This window comes from Ochlerotatus camptorhynchus, unplaced genomic scaffold (assembly GCF_037179485.1).
Source record: "Ochlerotatus camptorhynchus isolate MF236.1 unplaced genomic scaffold, CSIRO-AGI_Acam_v1.1 ptg000015l, whole genome shotgun sequence".
Lineage (NCBI taxonomy): Eukaryota > Metazoa > Arthropoda > Insecta > Diptera > Culicidae > Ochlerotatus > Ochlerotatus camptorhynchus.
Window position 1 is genome coordinate 2145887 of NW_027040507.1, and position 11611 is coordinate 2157497.

The window sequence follows — 11611 nt, forward strand, 5'->3', positions numbered from 1 at the left end:
TTGATATGTAAGGACCTGGGACCGCGTTTTTCTGCTCAGTAAGCAGGCCACTGTAACCGACGATCTTTCAAATCCGAAAACTAAAAACTACCAAAAAGGACTTAGGCCTTCATTAAGTTCCACTTTCACGCGACGTTCAATGACAGGGTCCTATCCAGGATTACATCTGAAAATCCAAATCTGGCCCACCCTAAACCTAAACCTGTTCTAATTCACCTGAAATGACTAACGAATGGAAGACTTTGACTACCCAGCAATGCAATAGTCTCATTCCGTGCCTTATGGCAACTTGATGATTCTAATGCACTCATCTTTTGGCACCACCCAGGGGAGACTTGGTCCTGTACCCAATGCTTAACTTATCTCCATTCCACTCAGCTACTCGCAATTTCTTGTGATATAGTGGGCGGAATATTATTATATGAGACAATTCAATGCAGACGTCTTTCCAAATTTGGCAGATCGGCAGGTAATCGGTGAGTTACCACGATAGTTGCTATTCAACAACTCGACAACGTCCCATCGTCAACGCCTGCTATGAGAATTTCCCATTGCAGACGCCAACGAAATGACGTCATCGAGCTATCGATCAATTACCCTGGTTATCGCCTGGTACCTTATAGCACGATGCTAGGAGGCGAACCGGAAGAATCGATGAGCTACCTCTCCCCCCATCCGCTGATGAACGCTCACTTTCTCGCCAAACACCACTCATCTTCCGTAAACAAGGAATTTTTCCAACTGTTGCACAAATAAGAATGCAAATGAGTCCACCGCGATTCAACAAATTCTTTCCACTTACAGGTTGACGCGTACACGGCACAACGTCGTTCGGAATGGGCGTTTTCTTCGTGCTGTTTCAGAATGTAGTCAATCTCTCACTCTCTCTATCTGTAGTACTTCGTTATTCGTTTGAGCTGTTGCCGAAAATTTAATGAGACAGACAGTATTTTCATGCAAACACGAAGTCGGCATGGAAGCTTTTAACCAGAATTGGATTCTCGCTGGTAGCGTGTTAGACAGGGTCCTCAGTCTCCTTGTTCGTAATGTTTGATGCCAGTCTGTTTTTTGTTGTTGTTCGTGTCTTTTCTGTTTCACAACAAGCGTCGCCCTGAAAAAAAACTCTTATTTACACAATACACTGGAATCAAGCTTTGCATGCTGTAACGAGAGTTATTCTAATATATTTTAGCTATGAGCGTAATTTTTATTAATTTGTTTTTTGTTTTTTGTTTTGACCATGATCGTCGCATTATCGGTTCAAAATAAGTTATACTTGATGGCCATGAGCTCAACTCGGCTCAACAGTATAATGTGTGCTTGACAATGGACATATTCCTGTTCAGCCACTTATTTACTGAATTTTTCCGTTTGTTTGGCCATGGTCTTCACCGGCTCAAACAGTCATGATTACTCTTTCTCTCTTGCTAGCGGAGACACATTGGCAATGATTCATAAAATCTGCTCAACCTCAAATATTTCTGGCAACACTTCACAGAGCTTTCATAGATCTTTTTGACGTTAAATCGTATTTCTCCGTCCAACACATTGGAATGAATGGTTACCAACCTCTTTCCCTCTTGCTCACACTCCCTCGATTTAAATGGTACAGTAGTGTACATCGTGTCAAGTTCGAAAAGCTCTATATGCCTTTCATCCAAACTCACTCTTTTCCTCGACCAAAACAAAATCAATATGTGGGATACTTACATTCAACATGACTTCTCAAAAACCTTGATTACCAACATCATGGCAGGATCGCCAATGTGATATCCCCAGGATCATCGGTATTAAATGCCAGTCAAAACACTACGCTTTATTCACTTAGATTATCAAAACACACCATCTTTATTCCACCTTCGTCGTCTCCGACCCTTTATGCTCAACTCTCTCAGAAAGCTCTCTCCCACTGTTGTGCACGCTCAACCAGAATACCACATAGGGGTAGGTAGGTTGTCAAAACTTTCATCAATGTTAGAGCACTGGAACTATTTTAAATAAGCGTGTACACTACGAAAAAGACATGTGAATTTCAGTGCCCTGAGACCGACACATGCAAGCGGCCCTTTTGACATGAGAATCAGTCAAGTTGTTGTTGAGTACTTGGCACTGATGAAGTCTGCAAGTAGTAGACGAAATACGCGTATCTGTCAAAAGATTAGCAATTATTTAGGAGCAAAGCCGAAGAAACCGAGGAAAATTATGAAAGAACCACCAGCACCCACCAGATCAACCTACTTACCGACGACGGACAGTGTCATGGAGTATCCCACCGGGGGCGTTGTGGATATCTGACACTCGTACACTCCGGAATCTCGTGGTTGTGGGTACAGCACCTAGAAGAAAAACGAGGGAGAGAGGAAAAAGATAATTGAGTTGTTGTTGTTGTTGATGCGGTTCGGTTTTGTGGGCTTGCGGAATGAATGAGAATGGGTCGTCGGGATTCCATTTCCAGTCCATGCCGATGACGAAGGAACACCGGGTTCCGCTTGGGATACTGAGAACTTTATTGGCGGTATTAAAATCAAGCTAAGATTTTATCTAATATTTCATAAGATTTACAGGGCGGAATTTAAAGGAAATAAACCAACCCACTCAAAGCTCTTCATTAAGGGATTCCGTTAAGAGGTTCGACAAATTTAAAGGATTCGTGATAAGGACGACAAAATCAATTCAATCAAACGCACTTTTCGTTGAGTTGCATATGTTTCAGTTTCAGGACACTTAATTTTACATGCCATGTTTGTTTGCTTTCCATGATTTACGTCAAAGCTGAATTACGTCTCGTGTCAAAAAAATAATTTCTAAGTGTGTGATTACATTAACAAAAATCGCCACCTTAGCGCCCCTCGGTCGTACTTTGTATGGTAGCGAGCTGTCAGCGTTGACAGTCAGCGTTGCCATGTTGCTAGATTTATCTGGTACAACCAGAGAAATTTAAGCTCTGCTAGACAGATTTTTCGACAAATCTGCCTAATTCCCTTTGTTAATTTGCTGTGCCAGATTTTTGCCGGACTGTTTTTTCGGATTTTGCCCAAGGGGCAGGTTGCTCCGCACACCAATCTTGAGTAATATGTTTTGTCAGTGTGCCGCAAGTAAGCCGATTGTGCCAGTCATAGAGCAAGCTGCGATTCTTTGTCAAATATTCAACCCGGAAACCCGGTTATTAATTATATGATTTGAATAGTAGCTATACTGAAGATCCGAGAGATGTCGCCCCTTCATTGATAGAAAAATCATTTTTGCAGTATGAAGAATGTCAAAAAAAAGCCACGATTTGTGACTAAACATGCTTTCACAGAAGGAAAAACATTAACGAGTATTTAACTTACCACCATAGTAATGTACTTGTGCAATTTGTGTGCATCTAAAACTGCTCATAAAGACGATAATGAATAAAAACTGAAAATTTCCAGTCCTTTTCAAATGCTGTCCTACCATTCCCATACATTCAAAAGTGACTGGCCCTCTGGATGTGGATTATTAAAAAAACAAAAACAAAACATGATTAATTCTGATACCTTGAATGTTTCGGTTTGAAATCGCAATTATAAATCGGTATAGTGGCAACCAAGGAAAAATTCAATATCTACATCGGTTGTAAATGATGCTCAAATTCATAGCTTCGCCAGCCGATTGAGGATGACGCGGATAGTGGCGGGTATTCGAAATTTTTCTTGCGTTCATAGGATAATTAAAGTCCTCAAAGGCAGTCCAGAAACCTACCCTTTCGTGATGTGGAAAGCAACAGTCTATCAGCGGCCGAAAAGAATTGAACCGCTGGGGAACATCGTTGGAGACCGAATATAGAGGATGATGCATGCGACTTCTGTAGTTTGTTTTGTTGTTTTGTGTGAGTTGCAGCATTATGGGGTCCGATTAATTACCTCTTTCTCTCGAACCCACACTAGAACCTACATTTCGGATTTAAATCTATAAGTGGACCGAGAAGTGAACTGCTGGTCTGCGTTCCTCTGGTAAACTGAATCAGAGGATGTTCCTGAATATACAGTCAAACAGCACGTAATGTTGTGAACAGCTTCAATGATAGTTGCCCAGCAGTGCTCCTATTCTATTTACAACAATCCAATGCCTACGAGATTGTGCCTTAGGTGTGCCGATGGATGTGCCAAATCTAATTTCGGCACAATGTGCTGATTGTCTTATCCCTTGATTTTGCCAGATTTGCAAACAGTGAAGTGATTTGTTTTGCTTTAATTCTTGTTTAAAAAACGGAGATGGAAATAAGAAGATCGAAGAATGCTGTATATGAAGACGGAAGCGAAAAAAATTCCTTCCGTCATATTTTTGGATTTTGTGGTTTTCCGGATTGTATAGTGATATTGGTGAAGAACAGGGAATAGAATTACATAGTGTCCGGATTGTATTAGACGGCCAAAAAGTACTCAAGACTACATTTGGGATATTCTATGCGAGCTCTACCACAAACCGGATTAGTTCATACCGGCCCCGTGAAGCGAACCGTCTGCAATTGGGACTTCTTCTCCAACAAACACATCAAGGCAGCTTGTTAGGTTCACTTGGACAGATTTGGTGAGTTCGTTCCGTTTTGTCTTTTTTAATCTTTTCATACTTAATTTACGAGTAGGTACTAGTGATATCGGTGGTGAAATGAAACGTGTTCGCGATCTCGGTCAGAATCAGAAATCATGTTGAATTTTTCCGAGGAGGTCATTCCAAGTGAATGGCTTCTGTACTACCACAGACAAACAGACATAACACATCGAATATTTTTGTTTATAAGACATCGTGGCTAAAACACTACTGTTAGCGGTGCCGGTGGTGTAGTGGTAAGCGTGATTGCCTCTCACCCCAGCAGGCCTGGGTCCCCGGTTCATGAGTTGATGGGTCGATAGGTAGGGTCCAGGTGTTGGAGCTGCCTGGCGTCGGTAGAATTGGTGCGCAGCACGCAAAATAAGATCGACGAAAAAAAAAATCAAGGAAAAACACTGCTGCCATCTGTTGACAATACTGTGATGGGTAGTATCAACAATCAATACGAAACTAACGATTTTAAATTGGCCCACTACTTGACTAGCCTATTGGACTCAAGCAAACGATTAATGTACCCCATTATAGTCGAAATTCTACTACTACACAATGTTTGTTTTGATTCGCCTTGACAGTTTGACAGATAAAATTAGTGGATTTTCCTATGTTTCGAGGGGTAAATCGAGAGTACCAGAGCTGAGCCAAAAAGTTGAGCACGTTATTTCGGGACCTTCTAGTCTAAGAGTTACCTCTATGGTAGTATGCTGAACAGATGGCGGTAGTGTGTAAACGTCAAACGCAAGCGTTATTGACTATGCGCGCCAAGGTAATGATTGATTCTTGAGTTTTGCGTGACAGTTTATTGCCGTCGTCGCCGGTTTTAAATTAATTTAATATCAACTCGATCAAGTTTTTTCAAGTTCTGATTTGTTCACCGTAGCCCAGAATGCCAGTATTGTAGAAGTCTTGCAGTTTCTTTTATTTTATTTTTTTTTCCTTATTTTTGTAGTTTGATGTTACAGTAAGGTGAGATATATCAGAGTGCTGGTGTTTCTGTTCTTCATACCTCAGAGATTCCCATCAGAGTTCACGTAATACCAAGTAATCTACAGCAACAATTAAGTTGTTCCCTTTGCATAAACGCTTACTTACCTTACCAATCAGACTAACGCCGTGTTGTCCTCTGCTGTCTGAAGAAGTCGTCTCCCCTCTACTTGATCCATGGCCACACTTCGCCAGCCTCGTAGTCTGCGAAGGGTCCACAGGTTGCCTTCTTAACCTATCGCAGCCCGGGAAGCCGAGCGATTTACAGTTCCATGTTCCAAGTTTCCAATCGTAGTCCTTATTTCGTCGCGTAGGTCTGTGCCGATTGTTCCGATCCGTATTTCTTTCTTCAGTATTTGCAACGTTATGTTTTTTTTTCAGGGCGGCTTGTTGGGCCTGCCCCAACCCCCTATCTCGCTGGGGGACCATCGTACACAGCTCTGTTTAGAGTCCTACACTAGCACTAGGACGGTGATCAGCCGCTCCTAACATGGAGAGCAGACGCCGTTTTGAGCCACACCTCCATGCTGAACAGACGCTCGGGTTTGGTGAAGCATTTCCTCTATCACCGTACTATGGTTACCGCGCCAGTGTTCACGTCGCACCTCTTCACTTTGCTATTGCCGGACTGGCAACATTGCCCAGACTACGCCACCCAGCTGTGTCTATGTTTTAGCTGGTAGTCTTTTGTTATCATATGACTCGGGGAGGCGTGTAGTAGGAACTTGTGAGGAGCAGAGCTAGGTATTCCGCTCCTTCCAGGATGTCAACTCACCATTTTGTAGCCCAAATAATGCATAAACGCTGGATCCCCGATTAAGTCGCAGTTATGAAAAAATAAATCTCCATTGCAGCTCCAACACCCAATCGTCCGATACAGCCACACTAAGAAGAAGCAACCTAAGTGAAATTTCGTAGTAGTTTTTCAGAAGCCTGGAAATGTTGATGATCACAGTCAAGCAGACCAGTTTTGCTGAGATCATTCCATTTTTATCTATAAATTAGGAATTTGGGGAACATTGGAGACATTTGGTGAGATCTTTAAATTATACTAAATTATATAAACCATTCATTACATCACATATGTTTGTTAAAATCACTCTTACATAAATCGGATCGTTTGGTGCGGTATGTCCACGCATCCGTCCACCTCTGTAGATTCACGAATTGCATCGCTGTTTAAATATATTTATTTATGTTGGCCTATGGATCTAATATTGGGCCCATCGCTAAAAATCTGCTATTTATCAATTTTATCTATATGAACACGTCATTAGGACGGTATTTATGGATATTTTTGGTCACTATTGAAAATTTAGTCGATTGCATAATTTATGTATGGGCCCAAATTAGGAGCATTTAGGCCGAAAGGCCATTTCCCCTATATCTGATTTGCTGCAAACTACAATGTTGACAATAAAATTGATTAGGCTATATCTAACCTTATTATTTTCCAGAATGCTTTCTCGTGTATTATATTAGATAAGATTAGATAAAAAATCGAGATGGAAGTAAATGGAATCGAAAAGAATATCGCTATGCTCGATATCGCTATATTTTTTTGTAAATTAAGAACCCAATTCAGTCTCTTCAAGCTACTCCACACCGTTTGAATTTTTTAAATGTCTGTTATTTCTACACCCAATATACTGGAATAGTGCAAGAATTAATCGTTGCCAAAAGCACACATCAGTGCCAACAATTCAAAGGGACGTAATTGCCTTTGTAAACAATAGCTTTAGCGGTCGATTTCTCACGAAGAAAAAAGATCACTCATGAAAATTAATGACACCAACAGGCAGATGAATGTTTCCTCTAACAGCTTTCATTGCCAATTTGGAGGGGTGAGCTTTTATTTGCGAGGTATCGACGGCTAAAGCAATTGTTTACAAAAGAAATTACGCTCCTTTGAAATGTTGGCACTGATTTCATGCGTGGAATTCTGACACACACACACACAAATATTAGTTTGCTATAAATTGGATACAGGCACACATCATCAACGCTTTTATAGTTAATCTTAGACTTACATCCTATTCACACTATGTATTCATATATCGATCAAGGCATAGTGTTAATGACATTTGTTCGTCACGTATTTTGGCATGTAAATACTTCTCGCGTAACATTCGAAAAAGGTATATAAACTTTTGTAAACAGAACTTGATGTCACAGAAAGTGTGCAGAACTTTTCAAAAACTTGCTGAACTTTCCGAAGAATGCAGAACGTTTCTGGAGTTCTTAAAAATGTTCTGTATGTTCCAAAGTTTCCCGAAGTAGGGGAAATGACGGCTTCGGCATGCCAGACTATTTTCGGCAACCCAAATTGAAACACTATTTCCACTGAATTTTCTTACGAAAGCACTTCGCTGAATGCATGCAAACGATTTTTTATGCTTTCAGCTTCAATTTGACTATATTTTTACCACTGAGAAAAAGAAATCTAGCAAGGTTTTCTTGAAATGAAACACACGCACTACAAATTGTAGCTGATTTCGAGTTGCCGATAATAGAACAGCAGATTTACATGCAGTTCAAATGGAACGGTTGCCGAAGAAAAACTGGTTGCCGACAATACTCGCTCTCACTAGAGAAGATTGGAGCTTTGTAAAAGCGTTTCAAAACAGTTTTTGACAATTCTTTTGACTGAAATTGTTAGAGCAGCTGGCAGCAATAGATTGTAAACAAACCAATACTGCATATGTGTGCGTTCCTTAGAGAAAAAGGCTATAGAAAGAAGGTCGCTGCTTAGGTTGCCGAGAATACGTAAATTTCCCTACGTTTAAAAATTCTTGAATTCGAAGAATTTTTGCTTTTGTTCTGTAAATTTCGAAGAATTTAATCAAGTTTAAAAAAGTTCTGTAAATGCCGAAGGAGTTGTAACACACCCGTTGAGGTGCAGGGAACTCCATCGAAGGGAGGCAGCTCCCACACCTCGACCATACCTTTCGACCCATCAACTCATGAGCCGGGGACCAACGGCTTTACTTCCCTTCCGAAGGAAGGCGTGATCAGAGATGTTATGCCTCAGAACAACCCAGCGGTACTGACTGGGATTGAACCCAGGCCTGCTGGGGTGAGAGTCAATCACGCTTACCACTACACTACCAGTGCCGCTTACTTCTTTGGAGTTATGGGAAGAAGTTTTTGGAAGTCCATGGAAGAACTTTTCTAGAGCTCGTAGATGAACTTGCCTCAGGGCCTCTCTAGCTTAGTCGGTAAAGGTGCAGCTACAAAGCATGGCCATGCTGGAGGTGGCTGGGTTTAATCCCAGTCGGCGCCGCCAGGATGTTCTGAGGCAAAACATCTCTGATCACGCCTTCCTTCGGAAAGGAAAAGTAAAGCTGTTGGTCCCCGGTTCATGAGTTGATGGGTCGATAGGTGTAGGGTCCAGGTGTGGGAGTTGCCTCCCTGGCGTCGGTAGCATTGGTGCTCAGCACAGAAAACAAGATCGACGGAAAACAAATCAAGGAAAAAAAAATATCCCCTCAAATTCCCTCACGTTCTCGTACGAACTTCTCTCATGTTCTTGGATGAACTTCCCTCAAGTTCTGGGAAAAGTATAGTTAAAACTTTTGGAAGAGTTTTAGATATCTTTAGAGCCGTTTCATTAATTTCAGGACAATTTCAGGACCATCATTCTTCTTCTTTTTCTTCTTCTTCTTTTTCTTCTTCTTCTTTTTCTTCTTCTTCTTTTTCTTCTTCTTCTTCGCATTTCAAGCTTATTGCTTATGGCATATTAGCTTATTGCGTGCTCACAACTTAGTGATCTAGATGCACTTCCACAGTTATTAATTGAGAGCTTTCGATGCCTGCTACCATTTTTGCATTAGTATAATTGTATGGCAAGTACAATCATACTCTATATGCCCAGGGAGTCGAAAAATTTTCCAACCCGAAAAATTCCTAGACCGGACCGGGAATCGAACCCAGTCACCTCCAGCATGGTCTTGCTTTGTAGCTGCGCCTTTACCGACTGAGCTAAGGGAGGCCCCAAGGGAGGACCATCAAGAACAAACATCAAGCAGCAAGAACTTCAGAGCGATTCACAAAAATTGTGTGTGCAAGTTCAGGTAGTTTAAATGGAAAGACTGTGGGATAATAAGGTAAGTTAAAAAACATTCGGAAACTCTTTCGAAGATTTTTCAGGGGTATCCTGAGAACCTTATGGACGTCAAGCGAACTTTAGAGAAGTTCAGAGAGCTTAAGAAAAATTTAATGAAGTTCCAAAAACCTCTGAAAAGCAAGGTCTGGAGATCTTCAGGGAAGCTCAGAGGTTTTGAGTGCAGTTCTAGTAATTTTAAGGAAAATACTGGAAATGTGCAAGAATTGACCGATGCCAAAAGCACATTTCAGGGCCAATATTTTAAAGGAGGAAATTACTCTTGTAAACAATGGCTTTAGCCGTTCATTGTTTGCGAAAAAAGCTCACTCACTTTGAAGAATGTATTCAAGTTTTTAAAAGTTCTGTAAATGCCGAAAGTTTTCAGATTTTCAAAATACCGAAAGACTTTGGAAGTCCTTGTTGCTCCAATGAATCATGGAAAATAATTCTAAAATTGCGGGGATTTTGGAAGTTTTAGAATTTTTCCTTGTCCTTATCATTATTGAAACTTTTTAACGTAGGACTACCTCTTTGATTTCCATACTGGGGGTCACATTAAAAAAAATTAAAATTCAGACTTGTAACGAAAAATCTCAAACACGGACGTAACGATAGAGCGCAAATCGAACACACGACGCATTGCGCATGCTCACATTAGTGAGCTCACCACTCGGTTGACCGCTCACCATTTTACCAATCGTTTTCTTCGTCATTTACTTTCGAGCAACGGACGGATAAACGTGAAACAGCACGCATTGTACCAATACGAAGACGACGACGAATGCACCCACATTGACTGGAGGAAAAACTTCCTGCAATAGGCAGCATGACTGAGTCGCCGTTATTCGGTCGGCACCAGGAAAAACAACAAACGGTCCATTTCAGGGCCACCATTTGAAAATCAAAAGGCCCTTTTCAGGGCCACTAATTCAAATACAGAAGGAGGTAATAGATTTTCGAATAATTAAAAGAACTAAGAGAAATCACGTTTGTTCCGGCCACTAACGACCTTTGCGCTACATATTACAGATCTTAGATGTTAAGTATTCATCACCTATTTCTCTTTCCATCGGCCTTTACTTACTTATATAGGTTAGTATTAATATCATCATTCAGAATTTAATGTTACAAACAATCTTTTAAAATTGCAGGTTTCAATAATTACTATTTTTCATCAGCTACACAGTACCTGCCTCAAACGATCAAAAGGACACCAGAAAAAAATTGCCCTTCTCAGGCATCATTTCAAAAACAACCAGCTATTTTTAGGGCCAACAATTCAAGAACGGAAAGAGTTAAGATTATCGATTAATTAAAAGAACTAAATTCTCAACATATTTGTTCCGTCCACTAGCGGTCCTTCGTCAAACTTCCGTCCGTGCCGCTAGGCACAGACCCGTCTACTTTTTTTAAAATTCTGGGAAGAACTTCTCTCAAGTTCTGGGAAGAACTTACTTCATGTTCTGGGATGAACTTTCCTCAAGCTCTGGGAAGATCATCGTTTAAGTTTTTGGAAGACTTTTTCTGAAGTGTTGTCTCAGAAGTTCCGAACAATTCACGGGAATGCAGAAAATGCCGGGAAGCTTTGAAATCTTTAGGGTAGTTTCATTAATTTCAGGACAATTTCAGGAACATAATCAGAAGCGAAGCAAGAACTTCAGGGTGATTCACAAAAATTTAGGTAGAAGTTCAAATAGGTTTAATAAAAAGCCTGTGTGAGAATAAGGTGAGTTAAACAAAAATCGGAAACATTTTCGAAGTTTACTCAGAAATATCAAGAGAACCTCATGGACGTCATGTTAACTTAAGAGAAGTTCAGAGAGCTTTAGGAAAATTTAATGAAGTTCCAAGAACCTCAGAAAAGCTAGGTCTAGAGATCGTCAGGGAAGCTCAGAGATTGTAAGGGCAGTCCTAATAATTTAAGTAAGGTGCAGACTTTCAGGGAAGTTT